A 27,556-nucleotide genomic window follows, 5' to 3' on the forward strand; every position below is an offset into this window, starting at 1 on the left:
GAGGTCTCAGTGGGTCCCTAGCTGCAGTTTATCGATCTTGCAATGCTCTGTCTGTGCTGCAGAAATCAAAGCATTTATTCATGTTTCAGGAACAATGTATTTTCAGTTTGACTTTATTTATATTCTGATATTCAAATTTTGATGTCTGTAGTTTGTGAAAACAGTAAATGCCTTACTGTCTACAGGAACAATGCCATTGATCCCTCAACTCCTAACTGTAAAGCATCCATTTGGCTATACAGCTTTTAAAAGTATTATAAATGAAGCATGTGGGATAACCTCCACAGCTGGAGTTAAGCACTTCCATGTGCTTGCTGAATCAGAGACCAAGTTGTTAGGAAGATCTTTCAGGACTCACTGGAGATCCATAAGAAATTGTCTTGACTTAACCAAGCCATCATATTTCTCTTAATCACTAGTACATCATTGTCTTTTTTTTTAACTTCCTTCTTATTCATGCTTAAATTAGACACATCTGTTGCCATTTTTCACATTGTTCTGTTATGTGAGTAACGATATCAAACTTTTTTTTTTCCCTGCACTGTGAAAGAATAAATTAGTGTTAACTTTTGTGAAGTGCTTTAAAACACTAAAGCAAAACATCTGTTTCAGCTGCAGGTCATTAAGATAAAAAACCCTAGTCTGTGTGCAGTACAAAACTGTCAAAAAATGTATCAGCTCAAGCACATTTCTTTACCTGTCTTTTACTCTAGCAAGTGAAGATGGTGAAAGGACAGTAAATCTTCTTCAGGGATGGAGCAGTTAAAAGTGATCAGTGCAGTAATCCACAACAGTACCTTGTAGTAATGAATCTCAGTCTGATCTGGAGATGCATAGAGGTTGCTGCAGTGTTGTAGACTTCAAGCTGAGAGTCTCCTTGACCTCCACATCTTCCAGCCAGGCACAACACTGTGTAGGGTTGCCGTATCTCCTGTAGATGTTTGTGTTACTGAACTTCAGCTAAGAATCCCTCCACCTGCCCCCAATCATTTAAGATTTGGAGTTTCAGGTGACCAGAGTAAAGCTGAGCTGGCAAATCTACTTTACACATGAACTGTGACACTCTTTACATGCCAAAGGCCAAATGAAGATGTCTGTATTCCTTTGTTGATAATGATCTCCTTTATAAAGTATTTTGAGATATAGAGATGAAAAGCCAACAGCTACCTGAAAGCTTGACTATTAATAAATGAAATAATTAATGTTAACAACAATGAGTGCATTCCCCGAATTCTATAGGAAATGTCAAACCCTGCAGGCAGGTGGTAACTTACTCCTACAAGAGGCAGGGTCCACCTGTGTTTCCCTCTGTCTTTAACTAAAAGGTCTAGATACTCCCTTAGTGTAAAGGAGGTGGTCAGTATCTGTCAGGAATGGGCTCCAAAACTGGATGTGACTTTTCTAGCATCTTAAGAGAAAGTTCGTTCTTGTTCTTCCAACCTGCCAAAGCAGCAGCCAGTGCAGTGTTGAGCAGTTCTGTTCCACTGTGCTCACACTGTCCCTGGAGCAAATGAATGGGATTGTCTGGGGTCTTTAGCAGCCCTATGCACTTTTTGAAAGCAGCACTGTGGCTCCCCTTTCCTTTAAACCCTCAGTTTGTGAGACAGCAGAGTGTATATCTATTGCTTCACTGAGCTGTTCACCTGCAGCTCTCCCCACCCCCAGCTTATGAGCATGATTTCCTTTTATGCACTGCTCTGTCACAGCTTGGCAAGTTTCCCAAGACAATCCATACCAGAAAGGAGAATATGGCTGCTGAGCGGCGTAGACAGGAGAAATGTCTTATGTAACAGATTCATTTAAATACTATGAAATGTTGAGACAGGCAAGGCAACTGAAAGCAAAATGTAGCCCTTAATCTCTAGCATCAGTTCTGCTTGCCCTCCCATCATCAGCATCTAATAGTCACTGCCTGTCTCCATTCATGTCTCCATCTTTTTCAAGAAACTGCCTGCAGCAGAATGTACAAACAGCTTGGCAAGCGGTTTTAGGAGAAGGAGTTTTTTTTGTTTTTTTTTTTTCCTCCTAATTCTTCATGAGCCTCATGAGCATTTCCCCACTAATATGCCTGTGGCATCATTAGGTGTTTAATGAGAGTGAAGTTGCCTGAATATTATTGTTTTTATAGCTCATTTTGTTTTGACAACTCTTCAGTTCTGTGGTACTTTATAGTGTGCAGACTTCTCCTTCCTATATCTGACTTACAGAATTTGCAGAAATATTACCACAGAGGCATTGTCATAAAACCTGGAATAATAAATTGCCGATGGTCAATATGTTTGAGTGCAGTATGTGTTCAACACCACAGCAGTTTAATGACATCAATAATTATTTTAGTGTATTTCTTTTGTAATACTGAAGCACCAGGAATAGTCCAATAATGGCCATGTTGGAGAGCAGTTCAGTGTAATTCTGCACAAACAGTTATTTTGGATTCTTTTAGCCGTTCCCCAAAAGACCAGCTTAGACTCCGGTGGATCAGAGTCTTGTTCCTCACATCCAGAATCTGGATCACTGTAGGTTGTGCTCGGATGAAAAATGCTGGCATTGTACCTGCAGAAAATGAGGCTGCTGAAGTTGTAAGTATTGAACACACCCATATAATGCCATTTTACCCTCTGCATTTTGTCTGCATGTTGATGGTACTGCATCCATTTCTTTACTCATTAAATTGAATGGATACAGGTTTTGTGTACAGGCAAGACTATAATTCTTACTTGGAAAAATGCCATCTTTATTTACCATATCTTATGGGTGATCAGTGCTGAACAGTGCACTGTTTATTGAACAGCTGTGTCAATGCAAGAAAATCGGCTGTATTTTTAACATAGTAATTAATACCCATTAAGTTCTCACTTTTTTGTTACCTTCCAAGTAATTTTACCTGGCTTAGGCTGCTAATACATGTTTTCTTACTGCCACAGTGGCAGAGCCTTTAAAACAACTAGCTGCTGTCATGAATTTAGCTTGCTGGCCTTCACTACAATGAGGGGAGTTACTGGAGAGAAGGACAGTGAAGGTACTCATGCTGCTTCCTTGTGCAATGTGTCCTGCCTGACAGTAAAGGGGAAGAAGCTGCACCTCTCTGCAGTCCCTGTTCTCCACTCCAGTGTGGCTGCACATATGTTTTGCTCTTGGAATTCCTGCTACAGGCCCCAGAGATCTGTGCCTGCGTTCCCAGCACAGGCAGTGGAGCTGCACAGCTCCGGGAGTAGATCATGTTAACAAAGCAGCAATTGTATACATAGCTACTGTTTCAAACATTCATATACTGGCTTCCAACGATTCTACTTTTATGTCTTTGTTTATATTTAATAGCAGTTACAGTGGTTAACTGGCTTTATTTTGGAAACCTTGACATTTCTCTTGCCAGTACTGGCGCTGTGAAGATCAGAAACAAAGATGTGCCTTTTTACCTCTGTGTCTTCTGATAGGTTTTGTCATTTGGCAACTGTTGTTCTGTTAGACTTTGCAGAATTTGGACAGGATTCTGATCTCCTACAAAGTGACACACACACTTATTAGAATGCAGGAACAGGTTTGGGGCCTTTTTTCTGATTACACCCTGCTGAGTGCCATGCATGAGGAATTAGAGTCTGTCTGTAATTATGTGGCCAAACAGCTGCAGGAACTTCTAGTGAATGCTTTTAAATACTAGTAAAATAAAAATCAAAATAATATTCCCATGAAGCAGAATGTGAAGCTCAGGTACTCCTGCAAGTTTCCCAGGCTTTGGAAGAGAATGATCAAATCTGGACCAGGCCAGTCTTCTTACACTTAAAGTCCCATTGAAATAACATATAAAATAAGGAGAAATTTTGAGTTCTTCTACAAGCTCTTCCATTGTAGTTCCTTTTTCTATAGTCTCTTTTCAAACCCAGCCCAGTGTAGGAAAAAAAAAATTTGTAATTTCTAAATTAAATGAAACTCAAGGCTTGAGCTTGTGGGGTCTTTTTGAGATCCCATGGTTAGGAGGCATTGCAATTTGAGATTGATACATACTACATTTTATATTAGGTTATTTTTCCTTTTAGGTGCACAGGTAATCACTCATGTGACATTGCCACTGGAGTACTTCCCAAGCCATTTAATTTTCCTGCTCCTACTGGGAAGTGGAACTTGTTCAGTCATCCTCCCCTCCCTGCAAGTAAAATATCCTCATCCTGCTCAAAGCAAAAGAACTGCCAGATGTGGGGAGGCTAACTAGTTTTGTCCTTCTGTCCAGTAGAAGTGCTCCTGTGCTACCATTAAGGTTCTATTGCCTGACCATCATGTGCCCTCTGGGTCACCCTGGGAGTGCTCCAGATAGGATGCTACAGGAAAATTGCTCAGAAACCTTCTCAGTTCCCTCCCCACATGCACAGAATCGGAACCATCTTTAGTCCTCAGTGCCTTTCCCAGAAGCACCCCCATACCTGTCCAACAGAGCCATGTGGCTAAATCTTTACACTACAGCTCTGCACCTGTGTATGTGCCACACCTGCCCACACCTATTCAGCACCAGCTGGCCATGCAGCCCTCTGGTTAACAGTGATGTGCTCTTCATCACCCCCAGTCCAGCCCCCTCCACCTGGCCCTGAGCTGCCATCTGCATACCCTTTGGCCTTCTCACAGTCTTCTTCCGCATTTGGGAAGCCACAGCTATGAGCCAAGCCTTTTCTGCGTCTCTTAACCCAGAGGAGGATCAGCTACCTTCCTTCCCAGAAGGTAGCTCTATATTGTTTGCAAAGCAAAAGGAGAGAGTGCTACAGATTTTGTTTCTGAAGTGAAGGTCTGAGTGGGTCATCTCAGAATGGACTGTGGGACCACAGAGGTGCTGACCATCCCAGGGAAGAGATCAACAGGCTGCTGCAGCAGGATCAGAAGGCTGGTGATGGATGAGGCTTTGTGCATAAAGGTAGGGGTGTGTAGGTTGTATGTGGTATGTGTGTACTGATGTCACATGATTTCTGGAAAGGCCTCACATGGTGTCCTGCTGCTGCTATGGGACAGAGGTACCTAAGAGATCTGGAGACCTACCACAGCAGGTAGGGACAGCCCCTATGCACCTGTCATGATTTTCCTACCTTGATTCCCAACATCTCTGCATTCAGGAGCTCCCCCACTTGCCGTTGCTCCAGGCTGTACTTTATAATGACCCTTTTCAGCACAGGAGGTATAAAGAGGCCAAAGTTCACGTATGCCTGGGGTTAGAAATGGTGGCTTCATGTCCTCAGTGTTCACCCTCATTTCCAGCCTGGGCCTCTTGTTAACACCCGGTATCAGCTCCCTGAACTACTGTGAAGCACTGTGATCTCCTGTTTCTGGGTCCTATGCAGCAAAAGCAGTATGTGCTCTCAGAGGGCGTTTTCAGCCTCTCTTGGTCCCAGCAGGCTGCAGAGCTGTTTGATCAACACAAGCTTTGACAGTCAGGCATCATTAATTTTCCACAACCTACTCCTTGAAACTCCTGAAAGGGTGGGCTGTCACTGGTCCTTGTAGCCCTTGCTGGCCTGAACTGCCCTCTGCACTGTTCTGCTGCAGCACAGGAGGGCTGCATGCCTCGAGCCACTGCTCTCCTCCTTTGGGCCTGAGATTTAAATTCTGTCAGCTCTGTCAGGGAAAAAAAAGGAATTCTCAATACATAATTATTTCTTTTTAAAGGATGAGATAAACTAATGCATTAATGGTGGAAGTGATCATACACAATTCAGGCTTAGTGAGTACCCATTGTCTTAAATTAATCCTAATAAGCACTGTTTTCCCCAGCATGTGCCATTTTAACAGTCACTGTGGAGAGTTGTGCTTCCTAAAACTATCACAAATGAGATGACGCCCTCCTCTTTTGGAAAGCATAATTGATAAAATGTGACAAAACATGGTTATTGCTTATTCGTAAATGGGATACTTTAAAAAGTACTCTCTTACATTGATTGGGTTAAATGACTTGCTGATTAAGACATCTGCATGAAATATTAAACCTCCATTATCTGGCTCCTGTTAAAATTCAAAATCAGGATTCTCTTTTGTGCAGAGTAAGTAAAAACTTCTGTGCTGTTTTAGAATAGAATATAAATGTGGTAAGTAAAAGCCAGAGGTATATTTGAATGACAATTCACACATAACTTCTTAAGAAGAAGTTCTAATATGCTTGGGATGGAATTAGAGAGACACATTTGACACACTAGTAGACAGATCTGAGTGCTTCCTGAGCGTTTAGATATAGCTTCTTCTGCTAAAAGTTCCAAAATTATACTGCTCTACTGACTATTTCTGCTTTTACAGATACCCCATTTTTACTCTATGAATTATCTGCACGATCTAACTAAAAATACACTTCCAAAGCTTTATCTGAGTCCATTTCCACACACTTTGTTGGAACCCAGAGCCAAGGGCTGTGAAACTGGGACAAATTTTAAAACTGAACATGACTGTTCTTCTAAGTTTCTTCACTCTTTCTTTTGTCCAAGAAGCCTCTACTCAGCATGCATTCCAGGATACTGAAATAACTATTTTACAGTTACTTTAAATATGTAGATTTTTGTTAGTAGGAAAATTAGTGTTAGAATATTTTTTCTTAGAGCCTGGTTGAAAGCTTATTAAAGTCTTTACAGTTATTTCAGTGAGCTTATAATGAGACTTTTTAGGTTCATATGAGCTTCACACTAAAAACAGTAGTGGTATAATGCAAGATCTGCCTGCAAATCCCAAACCTGACAGTATTTCCTGAATGAGATAATGGCAAATGAACTGCTGTTCAAAATAATTCACCTGAGAGTTTAAGTGGGATGTGATATGGAAATACTGGATGAACAAGAGAGAAGCAAAAATTTTAATACAGCTTTTGATCATTGCACTGAAGATACTTTTTGGCAGATGAGTGGTAATGGATATGGTCAAACTGAGGAGCTAAGAGATGCTCTTCTTCCTTTGGCACAAAAAGGGATTGGCAGGGAGGTTGGAAACAAAAAAGTTACTGGGTAACAATGCTGTCATTATAATAACCCTAGGCTGTAACTTGGTCCTTTCTTTTCTGTTAACATACCACGCCATACACTGATTCTGTACAGCCACAAAATTTAATAAATAATTTTTCACAATTGCATATTAAGTGTAAGACTGTGTAGAACTACCACAGTTTTATGTAGTTCCCCCCCCCCCTCCATTTCAGGATTCAATTACAAAGATGTCTGTTTTTATGCCCTGAAGATATATTCTTATCCATACACTACAATATAGTCTAAAAAAGCTTTTGTAGTTCTTTTTTAAGGTTTATCTCTGATGTTAGAAAACTCAGGTATATTCATAATTAATTGTCTTGATCAAAACCAAACTCCTTACAATTAAGAAACAAACAGAAGGTATGGCATATCAAACAGACTTTCTGCTGCTGTGATCTTACCTAAACACAAAATAAGATCCCCGGTAGTTCCACATTAATAGTAGTAAAATGGTTTTTTTGCTTTCTTTACTTCTTCTTTCAGTATGATTGTTATGTTTTCCTGTACACAAACCTCTGGCACTTTACAAACAAATGATAATAAAGGGTTCTGTAATTGTTTGTGTCAAGCATAAGGACAAGAAGGTGTATGTCCATGCAACAGTGAGAGACATCAGAATTGCTGATGTAGCAATTGCCTACCAGGCAGAGGAGTAGGAAACTGCAGGGAAAAGAAGGTGGTTTGAAATCATGCCTGGAAATGATTTTGACAACTGAGAGATGCTGTTCATTTTTCAAGTGTAGCTAAAACATATGGAATTTGCTTCTAAAGGCAAAGGCTTTTGGTGAAGATGTCTTCACTTGGATCTTTGTCCTGGCTTCCATCTGGCCAGATGACTTTGAAGTACAGGAGTGGTGGGGGTTGACTAGCAAAGCCTTTTCCTTTTTTGGAGGGTGTTGAAATGGTCTTTGTCTGAGGGAGGTGACTTCCTGTTGTGCCACCTTGTCCCTCACTGGACATAGAGAAGTCACAGCTTTGGAGATGGAATGTGCCTGAAAGAATCCTTGTCACTAATTCTCCACATTGATATTGCTCTGGTCTCTAATATGCTGCAGACATGGGTGTGACCCTGATGGTAGTCACAGAGGTGGATGTAGGAATGGGGTGACACGCCTTGAAAGAGACAGAACATGACACTCTCAGGTCTAGTGCAGTTTCCCTCTCGTCACTAACACTTTGCCAACATAGTGCAGTCACGGCAAAGGTCCAGCATGTGGCCCATAGTGGTAGGAGCAGGATTCATTTGTACTGTGACCTCTGCAGGGGGATGTTAAGGCTACCAGTGTGACACCTGAAACAAGGATCTTGAAATTATTATTTCTGTCTTCTCCCTGTATATCATTTTGGCGCTATAATGTGAACTGAATCATCAGTTAAGCAGAGCTATGACAATTTATACCTATTAGATTTAGGTCCTTTTCCATCATCTGTTGAAGGCCAGTTTACTGCCACTGCTTTCTTCCTCACACTAAATTATCATTAATCAACAGATTCAGGAAGAAACTTGTTATGGTTTCGTTGCTCATAGCATATTTTCATATATTAATGCTTCCTGTGTGTGATGCAAATGGCAACTCTCCAAGGCAATACATTGTTTTTAAGAAGGTCAGTGTTATATGGTGGTATTTTCCTACACTAATCTGCTTTCTTGTGATCTTTGAATTCTGTGAGACTTGAGCTCAGTAACTCAGACATGAGAAGAGAGACGGCAGATCCTCCTGAAGGGAACACAGATGTAGGCTTAGCTGTTGTCTTTTTAATGGAGGATGAATTAGAATAACACCAGAGGAAATAAAATAAGCGTAAGGATCAAGGTTAATTAAATACTATTGATAACTAATCCAGGATTTGTAATTGATAGTGTTTCCTGTGGTGGTACCTGTGGAACAGTTAAGAATGGAGCCTGGTGTGCCAGGCAGGCAGTGCTGCCCCAGCAGCTGCTCCCCTCTGACCAGTGGCAGATGACAGGAACACTCCATAGTGGTGAGACTGAGAACAGGAGACAACTGTGGGAAGCTGGGAACGAACTGCTGTCCTCCTGACAAAAGCTGTTTTGTAATTGCAAGCACAGGCCTTGCCCTGTAATTGCAAGGGGAGCAGGTCTAAGCAACAGACATGGAAATTTTCCTACCATTGCCTATGGACAGAAGCTGAGAAGTGAGAAAACAGAGTGGCAGTTGTCTTTATTATGTAATCTGGGCAATCTTCTCCTAGCTGGGAGATTTCAAACACTTACAACACTAGGACAGTTCTAAAGGCAATCCACAGCCAAGCAGTAATATTTCCCTAGGCACGCTGTCTAACACCCTTCTGTTGCAAAATACTTTGTTTCAGGAATAACCTTATCTTGGGATCACTGTTAAGAGAGATGTAGGTTTAATGGCTAATGGTTTTAATTTTACCTATATGCTCTTACTGCTCTCATATTTTACTGACAATTCTAAAAGTTTAATTCCAATTGACAAAGATGTGTAGAATATCTTGATTTATAGCAGAGACTAAATTTATAAATAAAATACTTTTTTTTTCTGTCTGAAAAATAGACAAGACAGTCCTTTTTAATTAACATTGACAACTCTATTTCAAAAGAGCCTGTGAAACAAGCAAGCCAGCAAAACAGGAATCAACAGCTCAAACAGCAAAAAAAAAATATTAGGAAAAGTCACTTTCCCCCTTTCAGTTTTTGCAATGTTGAGATAAATCAAACTGCTCCAATTAATTCTTTTATTAGTTCTTCTAATATTTCAATTGAAATAATGTTGATTACTGTTTGTTGAAACAACCAGTACATTGAGTTCCTAAATTCATGGATATTAGTGAAATCAGCATTATGTCATTTTAAGAAAGGCCAAGAAACCAGAAACATCTCTCTAGGGTGAAAAGAAAAACTGTGGCAAGCTCAGCAATGAAACACAGATATCTTTCACATCATTCTTCTGTGTGTTTGTTTTTGTAGTTACAAGGGTCGAACGGCAAAGACAAGACAAACTTAATACATAAAGGTAAGGGATTTTATTAGTACAACCATCTCACCTTAAAAAATCCCAACATTATATCTTAGGTACTCAAAACCTCTACTTTTTCAGTTTTAATAAAAGCTGCTACTTTTCCCTATAGAGACTATTTTTGTCTGAAATTCAGACATCAAGAATCATTTCAATTTTGAAAATGTTATGGAAGACAAAATTTTCTACCAAGGGCTATGGTATAAAGATGAGATGGAAATAGTAAATGGAGAAGAAAAATGAATGGGCTAAACTAAATGTATCCATTACATGAGAGCATTTTGTAAACCATAGAGCCTTAAATTGTTCTAGAACTCAGAAGTATAGAGCTTAATATTTTACCTGTTGTTGTTTTGTTTGCTGTACACAGGATAAGCAGAATATGTGTCAACTGAATATGAAATTTTCAAAGAATGATGCATATAGTGGTGATATTTCCATGGTGAAGCTTTTTGCATAGAGTTAATGAAGTGCTTGGGGTCCTAGGGAATTAAAAGGTGCTACATAAATGTAAGAAATTATCATTAAAAAGTTTTCCCTCCAGGCATTTGGGATTTTGCTATGTATTACAAGGAGGCATTTGCAGTCTTCTTTCATTCAAAATGCTTCAGCGTAGACCTGTTCCAGCTCTCCCTTGGCAGCTTCAGCTACAAAAACGTTTATATGAAGAAACAGTTTCTAAATTGGTTCCAGTTAATCATACTTTGCTGCTAACTTTAAAGAACCTGCCTTGGTTTAAGCTTTTTATAGCCATGCTGAAGACCAGGAGGAACTAGGTAGCATCATTCTCTCAAGAGGTTTTCAAGGGCTGTTTTTACCATTATTAGGCCTTGTCTGCATAAAAAAAAAAAAAATACAGGACGCAGCCAGAATTCCTGCAAACAAAAAGCCAGCTGTGCAATATCTGGCTTGATTTTCAAGAATCCTTTTGTGTGGTTCTTTACTGGCCATACATGTTCTTTTACTGACATTAGAGTGCCTCACTGATCCTAAAGTTTCTACTTCATGCAGACATGCAATCTCAATTTTGTGTCTATTTCTCAAGTCTTCTTAATCCATCATGCAACCTTTAAGATCATCTACTACTTTTCACATATTATAAATGGCAACAGAAGTGGAATTAGAAATCAAAAAAGACTTCTGACACCACTGGACATAATCTTTTACCACACTGCCATTTTAATGAAATACTGCATTTATGTGCTCCATTCATTCACACCAAATGTGGATTTTGCTTTTGATCCACAGATTATATGAATCATAAGCATTTTTAAGAGTCCACTAGTGCTAATGGAATTGGACCTTTTAGTTCAGGTATTAAGTTGAGAGATTTAAAAATTGCTAGTATCTGTAAACTATTAATAAATTGTGGGATTTGGCAGCATTAGAACTGAAGTTCAGGTTTTCTTATGCTAAGCATTTTACTTGTTCACAAATTGATGTGAAATATAATAAAACACTGCATCTTATTCTATAAGTTAATACTTTAGGGAATTCAGTGTTTTCCTTCAGTTAGTAATTGCAGAATTGAAGCAAGAATTGCTGTTCCTTAAGTCTCACCTTCTATGGGACAAATTTTATTTAAGTAAGTGTGGTGACCTTAAAGTGATTGCGTGCAATAAAATACATGATTTTCAGCCAGAAGAATAGGGGTAGTATTAATATTTGCTTTTTCACATTTTTATTGTTTGTATTTTGGTTAGCATGGAGCGCATTTGATGTAAGAATCTTAGAAGAAATCTCTGGATTGCACAAGTTGATAATGTTTTTTGTGTTTAATAGCAGTGAAAAAACTGTCCTTACAAGCTCCAAAATAATTAGAACTCGATTTTATAAATGTATATTTTCAGAAAACAAGCTTAATTCTCAGAAGAATAATATTAGCACTCATTAGGGGACTGAATGCTTTGGGGTACTGTTAATGAAATTCATAGCCTTTTGCCTGTGGGCTATCAGTTTGAATTCAGTCTAACTCAGTGGAGATTGAAAATTGGCCTATTTAATGGCCTTTTAGTCATCTCTAATGAGCTGAGTTTGGTGGGTCTCAGTCCCACAACATAAACCGCTCACACTGTCTTATCCTAACTGGCAAGCTCCAGAGAAACCCCCACATTAAATGGATTTTGGGGAAAATTAGGCTCTGGTACCATGGAGTAAAAACAAAGAACAGCAAAAGTTGTGATAGACGATGGTTACATGAGCACTAACACATACATTATTTTTAAATGTGGAATTTATAGTGGAATATAAAGTTTATAAATTAGCAAATTAGCTGAGCATGTGACATATGTTGCCACACATCTATACTGATTGTAACATGACAAATACTCCCAAAGGGGATATCTACACCTGTGCATAAGATCACAACAACACATTAAATGTTTAAATGCCTCTGGGATTCACTTTTATCAAAAAAAATAGGATCAGAACAGATATCTGGATAGTAACTGCAGCTACAGAAAATTATGCTGAAAACAATTATTACCTAGTGTGCCTCCATTACTTCACAGCAGTCAAATGTTTCTATATTTTTCTTATGGATATTTAACTTAATATTAAAAAACATACTAATAACATTTCCAGGATCTTGTAGAGAATAAATGCCAGTTTTATTTATCTGTATTGTAATAGAGCTGTTCCTAATGTCTAACTGAAATTTCTTTCAGTACTGTTTAAAACTGTTAAGTTTAGCCCTGCCTGCAGTGGACTCAATGAACAATGGATTTTTCTGCCCACAATCTTTTATTTTCTAGACTAAAAAATCTCACACGTTCCTATTTTCAATTAGGGTCACATCTTTTAAAATGGTGAAATTCTCTGTCCGTCCCTCCCCCCTTCCCCCCCGTACTGTCTTCTACTGGAAGTTTTTGAAAGAAATTTTTCTTGAAATGCAGAGGCCAAATCTAAACATACAGATGAGGCTTCACCAGTATTAAACATGAGGAATTCTTCCTATGTCCTAGATACGACAGTTCTGTTTACGCATCTCTCTGTATTGCAGCTTTTTTCACAACGGTGTGACATTGTTGATGCATGTTCAGTTTGTGATTTACTCTGATCCCCAGCCCCTTTTCTGTAAACCTGGTGTTTATTCATCTGTTCCCAGTCTTGCAATTGTGCAATTTTTATTTTCCTGCTTAAATGTTGAAGTTGGCACTTGGTATTTATTCAATTACTTCATATTTCTGCAACCACTTTTTCAGGAAGATTTTGAATTGTTTTCTTGTGCTGCAACATGCTTCCAGCTCTGCCAGTTTGGCATTGTTGGCAAATCCAATCCATGTAAACTGTATTCTGTCACTCATATAATTAGACTTGGTATCAAACTCAGGACATACCCATCTCCAGGGAACCACATTTGCTCTGTCCTGCTATTTGTCACAGTGAAAACGTTGCTGATGTAATTTTGCACCACTGCAGTCATTTCCTTATGTTATGGCTTTTGCTTGCTCAGTTAAGATTTCTCTGAGATGGTGTCAAAAACCTTACTTAAGTCAAGGCATAACAGATCGAGCACTACTCACATCCAAGGCCTGTTATCCTGTCACAGCTTCGGATGAGTTTGGCTTGATGTGATTTTTTTGACAAATCTATGTTGGCTCTAATTCATCACTTCATTAGCTACCATGTACTTAAAAGATGTGTGATTATTTGCTTCAGTACTTTTCTGGGAATAGAGGCTGGAATGATTGACAGTGCTTGGCTCTACCTATTCTCCCCTTTTGAATTGTATGTGCCCTGTTTTTCCTCTTCCTCTCTCCTGACATCTGTTGTCTCCCTGAGCTCTCTGACCACCGCTCACACCTCTAACATCGCCTTTATCAGCTTCTCACTCTACTGTGAAATTCTCCGGGCCCAGCAAGTCCGAAGGGAAAAAATTAACTCATCTAAGCAGTCTCTCCGCACTTACCATTCTCCCCTGACTCCGGGAGAATTCCCCCTCTGAGCCGGAGTTTGCCTCAGCAGCATTAATCTGAGGGAAAAATGGCACCGAACTTTTTGTCCCCTCGTGGCTTCCCGCCCCCCGGGCCGTGCCCGCTGCGCTCAGGTTCCCCGCGCCCCCTGGGCCCGTCCGCAGCGGCCTGAGCCGGCCTCTGCCTCCCCGCCGGCTCGGGAGCGCCCCGGCGCAGATCCTGCCGCACCTGGCCTGGTTTCCCAGGCCTGCGGGGAGGTGAGGAGAGGCCGCAGGGCGGGCAGCGGCCGCGCTGGCAGCCGGCGTTGTGCCCCCGGCGCCTCCGGGGAGGTGCCCGGGGCGAGCCTTGCCCCGAGCCCGCGGGGCCGCGCCCGGGGCCGGTACAGGCGCGCGCCTGCCGCCGGCGGGGAGGGGGCGCGCGCTCCCTGCGGGGGAAGGGCGGTGAGGCCGTGCGCGTGCGTTCTCCGCCCATCGCGGGGCGCGTGCGCGCGTATGTAAGTAGCCGCGCGCGGAGCGGGGGGGCGGTCGGGAGGTTTGCGCGATGACGTCACGACGGCGCGCGCAGGACGTAACCCCGGCGTGACGCACAGCCCGGCGAGCCCGTGAGTTTCCCGTTACGATTTATTTTTTTGTATCGCGCCCCCGCCGCCCCCGCCCGGCCGCGAAGTGGGGGGGGGGGGAGGGGGGGGAAGAGCGGGAGGTGCGGGGCCGCGCGGGCCGGGGGCGCGGGCCGGGGCCGAGCGGAGCCCACCCAGTCCAACCCGGGCCGGGCCGGGCCGATCGCCCTAGCGGCGGGTGGCGGAGCGGGCGGCTCTGCCCCATCCTGCCGCATCGGGAACATGGCGGCCGCCTCCGATCTGGTGCGGCACCGCGGCTCGGCCGCAGCCGCCCGCCCCGCGGTAAGTGGTCGGGCCGGGGCGGCGGCAGCGGCGGCGTGGCGGAAATTGGGCAGGCGCAGCAGGCACTGCCCTCCCCGGCCTTTCCCTCTCCAGCCCGCCTCGTCGCCTCTCTCTGTCCCCACCAGCGTCCCTCGCCACCTCCCCAAGCCGGCGAGCGGCGTTCCCGGTGCCCCGGCCGGGCGGGACACAAAGGGCTGTGTCGAGGAGGGTTTTGTTCGGTCACATGAAGCGGCGCAGCCAGTGAGCGCGGAGCGGGGAGGGGGAGCGGGGCCGCCGCCATTGCCAAGCACGGAGGAGCTGGGCAACCCGGGGCCGCCGCTCGGGGCCTGAGGCCGGGGCGCGCCGCCCGGGGCCGGGCCGGCGGCAGTGCGGCCGGGGAAGCCAGGTAACGCCCCGCGGGCGGGGGCGGCCGAGCGGGACGATGCTGTCGCTCGAGGGTGGCCGGGGTCACCCTGGGGGCCCCGCAGGCGTCCGTGCCCTACCGCCGCCCGCCCCGGCGGGTCCCGCAGGGCCGCCTGCGCCCCGCCGCGCGTCTCCCGGGTGCGGGTCCCTCCCGCGCTGCCTCCCTGTGCTGGTGGCCAGTCCGGGAAAGGTTGTGCTGCCGTCCTGGGACAGGGGGAGCGTGCGCTCCTCCCCCTCCCTTTCGTTCCCTTCCTGCTTGGCGTGAAACGGAGGAGCTCTGAAACGCCCGGTGTCGGTACCAAGGGCTGGCGAGTCCCCGGCACGCCGCGGCGCTGGCCCGTGTGCCCTCCGGGAGCGGTAGTAGAGCTCCCGGCGCAGAGGTGGTTTACAACAGCGAGGTAAAAGTTACCAGTTCAGGTATCAAAGTCGTGTGTTCGGGCTGCCAGCAGCTTCAGGATCTGGCGGTTTCTCTCACAAAGTTTGTGTTACCAGGTTGCAGTGATGAGCATCATCTTGACAAATGTAACTTGCGTGAAATGTGGAAAGTTTTTTTTCTTATGGCTTGTGTGTAATCTTCAGCCTATTGGAAATAGTTCTATTGTGGTCTGTAAACTGACAAGTCACAGTGGTAATGGAAAACAAGTATGATATATCAAAACAGGTTTCCATCAGTGCTGTACCGCTCTAGCCCTTTAAGCAAAACCTCATTTGCACTGATATTCTGATTCCTGCCCCCCTTTCTAGCACATAATTTAATTATGAAGATTGTGTCGTGGAACTTCGCTTTCAAACGCATATGAGGAATAAATGTGCACCAGATTTTAGAGTAAGAAGTAATTTCATGTTGTATAGAGTAATTAATTAACATCTGGGACAAACACTCATAAGAGGCTGATAAGCATTTATGGAATTCAGCTATAGACTGTTATCTCTTACTGACTTTTTTTTATACAAGTTGCAACATAGTTTTTTGATTCAAATTAGGAAACAAATTTTAAAGAGAAGATTCTTCACAGTGGAGGGTGAAGTGCTTCAGAGTTTTGGTAACTTAATGTGATTCTTCTGTATAGGATTCTTTACTACCTGACTTGTGCAAGGTTGGTGATTTGAGGACAGAATAAATGGACCAATTAGACAATACAAAGTAAATCTGGGGAATCTTCTAGTGGGTCACTTAGGTGGAGAGAAAATGCAGCAATTTTCTTATTGGAGAGGAGTTTAAGTAGAGTGCATGAAAGAGCAGCGCAGTGTGACAATCCTGTTACACTGACTTAGAGCTGATGTTGCAAACCTGTCTAATGCAACTGCAGAGGGATATGGTGCAGAGTTATACAAGAATTACAGTGAGAATTGAAATGAATAATCTTTAAGCTATCTTCTTAGAATAGTTTCTTCTGGTATCTAGTATTCATTGCAACAGATTTCTTTTTTACTAAAAAGACCTACCCAAGGAACAGGAATCTTGTAGAGGAAAAAACTTGTAATGTCAGCAAAGAGACTTGACTTGTCTTTTTATAGTTTTTTTGTTTTCTTTTGTTCAGTCTGTATGATTTTTGGTTTTTTTAATTTAAAAAAGTCCTGGGCAAATATCACTGTAAAAAAGCCCCAAAAACCAACCAAACAACCAAGGGTGTACTGTTTTGTTGTTTTGTTTTTTTTTTTTTTTCAGAAGTTTTACGAAGTCTAGTGTCTGATTTATACTTAGTAGCACTAGGAGGAATATGTCTAGGAAAGTATGAAAGTTCTTAAGTGAAGGCAAAAAGGGAGTTGAAATCTCAACATGTGGCCTAGCTAGTAGGAGAAAAAAGCACTGACCACTTAGAGCATCTTTTTGAGGTTATTTAGTAGAGAAAAGATTGGTTGGAGTATCAGCAGCTGAATAAACAGGATATTAAACAAGAATGGCAGTGCCTTAGACATTAAAATAACTGAATTTCGTATGGACACTGAAGTCAAGGGTTGTTAGTGGAATTTCTTGAGCAATAGTTTGTGCTTACACTTGCAAGTATTAGAGCAGCCTACTACTGTGTATACTTTTTAAATTCAAGCCTTTTCAGGTCACTTATGGAGGAAATTGAACTGAAAAAGGAGTAAAATTCTCAATGGTAATAAAACATACACATGCTCACACATAGTTATTAGTTTCAAACACTTTCAGACTTCCAGCCACCTTGCAAAAGATCTGAGAACTTAAAACTGGAGAAGATACAGAATAGTTGTGTGACTTGCTCTGCAGCTTTGCCTGAAGTTGGTTTGAATTAAAGATTTTTGAACAGCTGCTGATTCACTGTGTCAGTAACACTGTCCTCATATTTTTACATTTTTAAGCAACTTTTTATCTTCAGCAAAGCTCAATGATGTGACTGTCAGATGCCTGCCTTAAGGTACTTGTTTTGTTCCCTCTGTTCTTTTAGTAAGAAACATTGCTCTGATATTAGTTACTACAGGCCACATTCCGTTCATTTCCTTTGTGCTCTGGATTGCAGAGCACTGTGTATTATGTATCCAGAGACTGGGAAATGACAACAAAATTAAACAATGTTGTACTCACTTAAATTGATTTTGAGACTGGGTAAACTTGGTATAATCTCCAAAACTGGGTTTGTTCAGATGAAAGTAATGTCCACCCTACTTCAGAGCATAAAGGAATTCCTAGTGAAATAAACCAAAACACGTCTGTTTTCTCTGAAAATATATTCATTGGTCTTCTTGAGCACTCTGCCTGTAACCCCGATCTGTAAGCTGATTTTGATAATTAATATTTTTATTTGCTGCATAATTTTTTCCCAATGTAGATGCAAACTTCCTATTTGTAGTGCATAATGAGCTTACGTTACCTGTGGAAATTGTGGTTGTCGGTCATTCTGGCTGATGTACATAAAGTTACTGTCAGGCTGAGTTGAAGGGTTTCATAAGTTTGTAGTATGATGAAAAAATATCCTTTTAATGCCGGATTAACAAAAAAAATCAGAAAAACCCAAACAAGAAGCTTACATAAATGTTAATGCCTGTATACATTGTGTCCCTTAGATCAATTAATAGGAACCTTTCGTGCAAGCAGTGATGGCAGAAGGCATGCCCACATTGTTCACAGATTTGTAGAAAAGCTCTTTAAGCACAAGGATGAGAAATGGCCATGTAAAACCAGATGGAAATACTGTGCACCTCTACAGTGCAGTAATCCTATGGGATGTAATTTGATGCTCAAATCACAGTTCTCCATCAAGAAAGAGCATGTAATGACTTTGCATAAACTTCTAATGTGTGTTGTTTTCAAAATTTGAAAAAGCATGATAGTCAGGCTATGTTACTTACCTAGTCTGCAATTCAGTGTCATGTAGTGAATATTTCGTCTTGGTACAAAGTCTACCCAGAATCCATAGGATTTACCCATAGTGGTAGAGGAGAAGGAGAGCAAGCTTTTTAAAATTTCATAATGAAATTTATTATAACAGAATTACATGTAAAATAATAATTAAGAAATAAAACAATTTAAAAAAATATGCAGTTGTGCTGCCTTCCTGTCACTGTTCAACTGTGCACAGCAGCTGTTAGGTTGACAAAATGTTGCAGCCGTGCCCTTACATTGCCAGTGAGGTTAAATGGGGGAAGACAGTGGCTTAACAGTGTGTATGCATGTTTTGGTTACACTAAATAGTAACTGTTATAATACTTTTGAGCAAACTTGGGAATACAGAGAAGTCTCACTCCAGTAGAAGTAATTGTAATGTGCTTGGTATGGGAACTGATGGTTCATACTTAATCCAGATACTGGAAATGGAATTCTCTAGCTGATGTTTATTGATCGATATTGAGTGCTTTGTCTTACAAATAGTTAACTGGTTTAAGGATGATGGGCTATTTAGTAATTCAGTATTTCTTGAAACTTAATCCAGTTTATGCGAAGTTCATGCTCAAATCAGAATAAAGGTCACATTGCTGGGGTTGGGAATATTTCAGGCCTATTGTTAGTGTGTTGTAACTTTTCAGTATGCTGAACACTACAAGTTAGATACTTAATTGGATTTTTTTTTTTCATAAAGGGACATTATTTTGTGAGTATTTGAATGATTGTATTTTTTGCTTGCCATAAATGACTACTTAATAATCTTCATCTTTACAAAGTAGTAGAGCAGGAGAGAGGGTGCATTTTTGGAAACAGGATGGGAGGAATTGCAGGTGCCTTATTGATAGGTCCAATTACAGCTGAAGACGTGAATTGAGATCATTGTACCTTCCTTGTTCTCTGGACCAACTGTTAACACCCACTTGTAAAAATACTTTCCACAGCAAAGTATCTCTTCTGTAATTTACCTTTATTTACAGGCTTTTACCTGATGCATCCATTTTTAGTTTGAGTGAAAGACAAGAAATTCCTTAGCAACTGTAATCATTGAAATGTAGTAATGAGTCCCTTCTGCTTGCCTTTTCACAGAATAATAATTTGGTAGATTGATAGCATTGAGTTGTGCTTTATCCCCTCTACTTTCCCAGTGTGGCTCTTTGGTAGGGTCAGGGGTGGGTTTTCCAAAAAGGCATACAAAAGGAGGTCAGGTGGCTGCTTTTGAAAAACTGATCCTAATATCTGCCCATAAAGTGTGGCAGCTCTGAAGCTGCTCCTTGCTGCTGCTGGTAGGAAGTGGCTAGTGTGTGTTACCTGCCTGGCTGCAGTCAATGGGTGGTGGTTATGGTTTAGGGTTTTCATTGGTTTGGTTGGGGTATTTTCTTGTTTTGCTGCTCTTCAGTGAGTGTTCTGGCTAAAAGGTTTTTTTATTCTATTTTAGCTTCAGTTTTTATCTTCTGGAGTGATTGTCCTCTGTATATTTCTGCTGTTTGCTTCTGCTCAGCTCTCCTGGGAGTACTATGTGATATAATTTTTGATGATTACTTTTGGAAAGCCCTTAATGTTCATAATGTTTGTTGCTGATACCTTTCTTCATCTTCAGATGTGGGCATATACAACAGTTTTGTGACTGTAGAGTTTCAGGAGCTGTCTCTTACGTTAATTCAGTTTTCTGGATTTATCTTCTTCAGTCAGAAGAGTTTGGAGGTTTATAGAATTTGTATCCTAAAATTAGGCTCCCAACAACCAAAACAGTGGTTGTAGTTTATTGTATTTATTATTATGTTTATACTTACGTAGGTTATTGTATTTATGCATATAAGAATATTGTGTGTTTTTATGAATGTTCTTAGGAGCCTTCACCAAAGACACTAGATTCTGTGTTCTCCCCTGTGATAATGGGTAGGGAGGGCAGAGAAGGGGAGTATTTTTTTCCAACAGCTGTATTTTTGTTGTTACTACTAAGTTGTCTCGGTATTAGAAACAATATTTTCAACAGAGAACAGGCTCTGCCTGCAAAATTCCAATATAAATAACTTTTTTCCTTCACACCGAAGTTCTGGGTTTCTTGTTTTAATACCATGGCTATGAGTGTATCTTCTGTGAGAAAGTCTTGATTGTGTGTGCTGTCACAGGGAGTGGGAAGTGGCAGTTCTGCAGCTGGCTTCTCACCGTTCTCTCCCACACTGAAGTGAGTACTCTGCCCTTTTTTGCTTCCTTTTTCTTAACACACTTATTGACATATTGAAATCACCTAGTCTTTTCTGTTCTTGGGCAAAACTTTAAAACTGAGAATCTGTGGCATGTAATGAAAATAACTGTACTGTATATGAATTGTAGTGAATATTAGCACTCTGAAGTTACTTTAAAAAAGAGTTTCTCATCTTCTAGAAAGTTGAAAACGAAATGGCAGACCTCCCTAATCAGGTAGTTATCAACAAAAAATATGTTGTGACAGTTGTTTTGCTGAGGTAAAAGGAGGAAGATAAGTTGGGGGGGGCATGCGATGGTGAATTATCCTAGATAAGCTGCAGTGAAAAAATTGGAGGGGTTTGGAGCAATTACAGAATGGGAGGGAGTAGAGCTTGCATGTCTGGAATGCAAGTTGAGCTGAAGTGCTGCAGAAACTGAGGTAGAAAGTTGGCTTGTGGTGTTACATAAACCAAAGATAGTAGGTACTGTCCATAGTCTTTTTAGATCTTTGCTTTGGGGAAACCTTTGAAGGTTTGTTTTGTCTGACTTGTTTTCTTATAAAAGTGTTTTTGGATAGTGATTGTCTTTTTCTGTGTCCTTGTACTGCGTTGGACAGCAGTAACTTGAGTGATGAAAAGCAGTAGACTTGGTGAGCTGCTTTAGCATGGATTCTTACAGACTTTTCCTTTTGTTAGTGTTTTGAAGTAAGGTAGGTACATCACTAGTGTTCCATGCCATATTCCCCTAAATGCCAAGCCCTTGTTCCTCAACTTTTGAGGTGGTGAGACTTGCTGATGAAGTTCATTGTGATTCTCACTGCTGTCCATGTGGCTGAAAGAGCTGGTGCATGAGGGATGTTGTTTCTTCCCTGGCATGTGTGAGATTGGGAGAGGAAGAGAAACAGCTTGTCCAGAAAAAAATTGTTCTCCAGGTATCTGTGTCTATCACAATCGTAAGACTGCTGTTGCTTTTCAATGTTTTACCAGCAGTAGTGAGCACTAGAAGGCATAAGGTATTTTTGCACAAAGGAGAGTGCAAAAAATAGAAATGATGCTTGGGAGAAGCCATTCAGGTTCCTATAGAACTGAAACGTCACAGTGTTTCTAAAAATACTGTGCGGGTACTGTGGTAATTCATTTTTAGAAATCTCTTTTAGACAGTAAAAACAACTTCTGAATTTGCCTTCTATTTTTCAGTCCAGTGAAGCACTACCAGAGGTGAGCAGAGACGATGACTTGTCTAGCAAGGAGTTATGTCAAGAACAAACAAGCGGTTGTGTTTCTTTGTATATCTTCATAGATATTTATCAACATTTGTATATAGACAAACAGTTAAAAGTTGGAATACTGTATTATGGAAGATCAAAGTTCTAAATGAAGGCAATATGTAGGACAATGTACTGACATTCAGGAAAACTGAAGGCATCCAGGTTCTGTAGTCTCTTCAGAAGTTCAGCTATGTCCATTAGGAAATCAGAGAGATGAGTTGATAGTTTTGCATAAGAAGTACTGCAGTATTGCAGCAGGACCTTTCTTCCTCTCATTTGGAGCTTTAATGATGAGTTAGTTTTTGAGTTTTGGGGGTTTTTTTTCCTTGTGGAGCCATTTTGAGAAAAGTAGGTTTATTTGACTTCTGCAAGGTGATCACTTCAATCTTTAGGATATTGGGTGCTGTTTTAAATAAAGTTCTATTTAATATATTTCTAGTAACTTGGCTTTAAGTCTGTCTACTAGGCTGGTCCTGAAGCATGCTAATGCATACTATTTTCAAAGGATGTAAATATAAAAAGGAGGGAGGATTAATTAGTGATCATCTGTGTTGTGGTTTCCATGATCTTCTTTAAACAAAGTTTTCTTCCAACTTAGTGATATTGATACTAGGAGCTAGGGTGCTTTTGTCCAAAGTAATATCTCTGTGATTTCACTTCCATTCTGACAAACAGTTTTACCTTAACTTTCCTTCCATTTTTAAAAATAATTTTCCAGAATGCCATTTTCAGCAGGAAAGGGTGCTCTGGTTTTTACATGCTGGAGGCTGTCCTCTTTCTTCATGTTTTCTGTCACTGTAGGTTCATTAGCATTTCTTCCTTTCCTTAAAGGAGATTTTAGCATTCAGAAATAAAAAACAAACCTGCATGATGTTAAATTGGCAGCTATCTGAAAGAATGCAAAATTGTTAAACTTACTAATACTTTTCCCCAGGACAGTCCTATTAGTGTAAAAAAACCCACCTTAGTCATCCTCCCCCCTCCCCCGCAAAATCCTGACCAGAAAACAAAAAAAAACCACCTCCACCTCAAAACTCCCTTGGCTTTTCAAGACTAAAGTACAAATCTGAGTGGTTTATGGCTGCCTATACCTCATAAAAAAAAATCAAAGATACAAATATCACTGTTTTTCTCTAAATATTGTAAATTCCAAACAGTTGTCTGGTAGGCCAAAATATCATCAAGAGCTTTGGTTAGGATATTCTGAAGGCTTAATTTTGGAGAAGTTGACCTGTTCTGTAACTTCCTTTGTTTTCTGTTTTATTTGGTCTCAGAATTTCTTTAGTTTTGTGAATCTGAGCATAAAGACAGGTTATTTCTTAAATTTGTAATAATACCTTAGGTATTTTATTAGAGTTCTGCAGAGTCATTCGTAGCTCTTGTTTTCTCTGAAGCTGTTGAAGTTGATTAAGTAGGTATTGAGTAAGTTCTGAACCTTTTAATCAGAATTGCATTAATTTAGTGTGCTTCTATATGTTGTCCTTGAACTTAAGGAAAAGTTACTCTTGCTCCTTTTATCCATTTAAATCACAAGATTTCACATTCATACGTATTCTCTCAACATTTAAGTGTTGGTTATATTTTCTTTAGTGTTCCAGTGGAAAACAAGCATGAGGTAACTGGAGCTAACCTTAAAAAATCTAACTTGTATGCTTACAAAATTCCCAATAATGAGGAAAAATAGTAGCTCTGGGGCCAGTGAGTAAGCAAATAGTCAGCTGAATTTATGGGCCCAAAAGTAGGCACAGAACCTCTGTTGATGTAGAGCACTAAGCTTTTGGGACATATTAGTCAATATCATTGTGAATTTATGAAGCCTTCAAACAAGGTGTTCAGGGAGTTTTTATTTTAACTATTGAATGTCCAAGACAATGGCAAAGTTTCCTTTATCTTTGGTGCTCACTTCCATTTGTTTTAAGAAGCTTTGTTATTACTGCAAATAAATGTAAGCTTTATACTTGCTTAACAGCAAGAAAATATTTCTGTCTTGGGGTTATGTCCTTTTTAGGATGGGAAACATACAGGTTTCTTTGCTTCAGTTAAAAAACTGAAACACTCTGAAACAGAGTAATGATGTGAATGACTTGTGCCATTTATACTCTTTGATTTTATGCAGTCTTAGCCCATGCAGATCCAGTTCTTTCGTGCTATCTTAATAATCCAGTGTAAAGCATACGAAACAGGCTTAGAGTGTCTTGTCTCTTCTGTTATTTGAGCTACTTTTGCAAATTTTGTTGGGAAACCTGTTTTGGTTAGGAAAACTAACAAATCAAGTGTATATGGATTCTTTAGCTCCAACCAGATGAGATGCCTAAGGACAGCCAATGAGCTGGATATGCACAGATGAGGATAACTGGTGTGGCATGCTGGAAATACCAAGTTTTTCCATTTGCCTTCATGTATTTGGAGGAACTAATTCAAATAGCAAAAGAATCAAAGAGTGAAAACTTTTGCCTGATTGATAACTAAGCAAAAGGAAGTGAACAAGTCCACAAGCATTTAAAGGGTTCAAGGCTGAAAAGAGAAAGATTGATGAAGCCTTAATCTTAAAGTGATGCCTGCATAGAACTGCTGTATCTTCTTGCTATCTCCCATGGAGACTCCATAGATGTTTATTAAACAGTTCAGAAAGTAGACCTCAAAGTACTGCATAACTTGAGTAGAGACTCCTTGGGGTAGATCTTGAAAACACCTGCTTCATAGCAGAATACTTTTTGTGGAATAATTTTGTAGCAAAGGCATAACTTTACAAAACACTTTGAAAATTTACTATAGGAAACACTCCTGTATGATGACTGTATTAGTAATAAAGCTTGTGAACACTGTCCAGTTGCACACAGGGACCCCGAACAGGAGCTTACTAACAAGACGTGGATGCTGTGTCCGAGCTGAACTGTGGTTGTGGTGCTGGTGGTGTGTGACTGGCTCCATTGAGTGTTCACAATGGTATCTGGTGGTCACAAACTACATTTCAGAGAGGGATGTGGAAGCATTTGCTCCAGCTTGCTTGCCAGGTCTGGTAGTATAACCTGAGTTGTGTGTTGTTCCTATTCAAAAAACACTAATGCAGCTATCTGGCATGAAGGTGTAAAATAAAACACAGTTGGCTTAATTAGGTTGCATTGCTACAGCTTATCTAAGGTAGGAAATAGTTTTTACCTATTTCTGTAGGCAATGGACAATGCTGGAAATTTACAGTGTCACCAAACTGAACATGAACACTGAAAAGCTCGGAGAGGAATGGCTATTAAGGTGGTAGTGTTGACAGCATGTTATAACTTTCCTTCTTCACCAAAACCATTCCTCTGTCACCAAAAAGCAGGCTCCTGCAAAATGAAAGGAAGTCTTTATGTTACTGCTTAAGTATATGTGACTCCCCACAGTGCTCTTTCATAGATTATCAAGATTATAGCTTGTATATCGACCCAATTAGGACACATTTTGTAGCTTCACTTCAAATCTGATAAGCAGTGGCTAAATCCTATTGTATGAAATAAGTGTCTTTTATTTGGAAAAAAGCTTTTGCTGGAAGAATGGCAGTGCTGGGATTTATATTTTTATGTGATTGTTTTGGAATTTATATTATGGGGGGATTGTTTTATATGGTTATATTCTTCATCCTGGAACATTCATTGTAGTCACAGCTTAGTCCTCTGATAAGGAAGAAGGCTGTTTGGGAGTTAGCAGTGCTGTTTACAGAGAGTAAACTCCAGACTGTTTACTCTGTCCTCTGCTGGAAGGTACTGTCATAGGGATATCAGAATAAAATCTGCTGCACCAATTCAGAGTTCATCATAACCCTACCTTCATTTTAAGTGTAAGCCCTTATATATGAGATATTTCTTAGCACTTGACGAGCAAAGCTTTGCTTATGAAAAGTGTGCATGAAATCTCTAGGAAATTTTTGTTAGATTTTACATTTTCACGGGCACAGAAAATATACTTCCTCTGAGGCTAGGAACCGGAGATTCCCTTTCCTGCCATGGTCAGGAAATGTCAGAAATGCTGTCTAGACAGACAACAGCAGGCATTAGAGCTCGTGATCCCAGCATAGATACCCTTTCGACTGGAACAAACTTGGAAAGAACTGAATTTGGACTTAGGATTCTGTTTTGGAGGGGGTACTTATATGATAATACCAGTTCACTATTTCTTCCCATTGCTGTTATAAATGTTTATGTAATTCACTTCTGTTCTGTACTGCTTTCTTTCAAACTGTCATGATAACAAGAAAGGGAGATTTTTTTTTTTTTAAGGAAAAAAGAAAAGAGTAATTTATCACTAATTTTGAACTGTAGGATTTTAGGCTCAACCTTTTTTAAAATCTGCATTGCAGTTTCAATTCAAGAAAGTGTTCCAAGTTTTGTCATTTTTTAAGACTTTAGAAACAGAGAGAAAGACTTGGAAATGAATGTGTACACTAGTTTGCCTTACAGCGTAGAAAATTCAGAGATATTCAGAATGAGTCTATTAAGAAATTGGTTTTGGCTCCAGCACTCGCTTTGATGTCGTAATCTGCGACCTGCGAAGGGTTCAGTGGCCGCTGTCAGTGCTGTGACCGAGGCGCAGCCTGCGGCTTGGTGATCCTGTATTGGGCTGAGTGTTCTTAGCGCCTGCAGGTGAAAATAATGAACTGCAGCGCTGCTCTCCCCTTAGAGTATCCTTTAGTAGCAAACTGTTCAGTCTCCTAAATGTGGGGGTTGGTCGTTTGGGGCTTTTTAAAACGGGAGCTGCCATGTTGTTGTATTTCCATTAATGTAAATATAAATTGAGTCGAGTGCAGCGCTAGAGAATACTGATAGGTGAGTACAGTGGACTGAAGATGGTCTGGAGGGAGGCATCTGAAGAGTGTAGCCAGAGAAAACTGCTGAGCAGTTCTCTGCCTTTGGGTTTATACAGAGTTTGCAGGAAGGACTGTTGGCTATGAAACAGTGTTAAATCTGGAAAGAAAATGGCTACCAGAAATCATTGTTGCTACAGTAACAACATGGCGTGATTATTAATGTGCTGATTTAACTACTGTTAAAAATGTTGTGTGAGATACTGCCTTGAAGTAAAAGTGTCCTTAAAGGGAACAGATGTTTTAATCTATCTAGATATTAATGGATATGATCAGGCATTCTTGTTTTAGAATGCCAGTCTATTTAGTGGATAAAGTAATTTCTATGAAATATTTTTTAAAACCTCATTATTGCCTTCTCTACACTAAAAAATTAGTTAATGGTTTTAAATTTTAATAATAAACATAATGTCCCTATAAAACAACTTGTGAGGAAAAAACCGTACAGAGATACTATTTCACAAAATATGTTGTGTCTGATAACATAATTCTGGCTTTCTGAAATGAAGCCCTGAGTGTTTTTTCTGCATGGAGCAAAGCTTTTTTTTTTTTTTTTTTAGATTTTTTTAATATTTTGAGTTTGAAATAAATATGCCCACCCTACATCCTATTTGAAGATTTGTAAATAAGGATCAATATATATAAATAAGGGTCAGATTATAGAGTGGAATCTGCTTGGGAAATTGTATTGTATTTTTTTTCATAAGGATGTAA

The 27,556-nt window shown here is 40.5% G+C and overlaps 1 protein-coding gene across 7 annotated transcripts in view; it reads left to right on the top strand.

Moving 5' to 3' along the window:
• Positions 1-4,634: 4,634 nt before the first annotated feature.
• The window catches only part of ZNF644 (zinc finger protein 644), a 58,053-nt gene continuing 35,131 nt past the window's right edge, over positions 4,635-27,556 (top strand). For 3 of the 7 annotated variants that reach the window (XM_069022832.1, XM_069022831.1, XM_069022839.1), the window contains exon 1: positions 14,428-14,500. The gene's annotated coding sequence lies outside the window, so the exon portion shown is untranslated. Of the gene's footprint in view, positions 4,898-14,427; positions 14,501-14,712; positions 14,798-15,117; positions 15,183-27,556 lie in introns of those variants that run through there. The other 4 variants (XM_069022838.1, XM_069022835.1, XM_069022833.1 and 1 more) reach the window with 3 other exon arrangements.

This window comes from Aphelocoma coerulescens, chromosome 8, assembly GCF_041296385.1.
Source record: "Aphelocoma coerulescens isolate FSJ_1873_10779 chromosome 8, UR_Acoe_1.0, whole genome shotgun sequence".
NCBI classification, from domain to species: domain Eukaryota; kingdom Metazoa; phylum Chordata; class Aves; order Passeriformes; family Corvidae; genus Aphelocoma; species Aphelocoma coerulescens.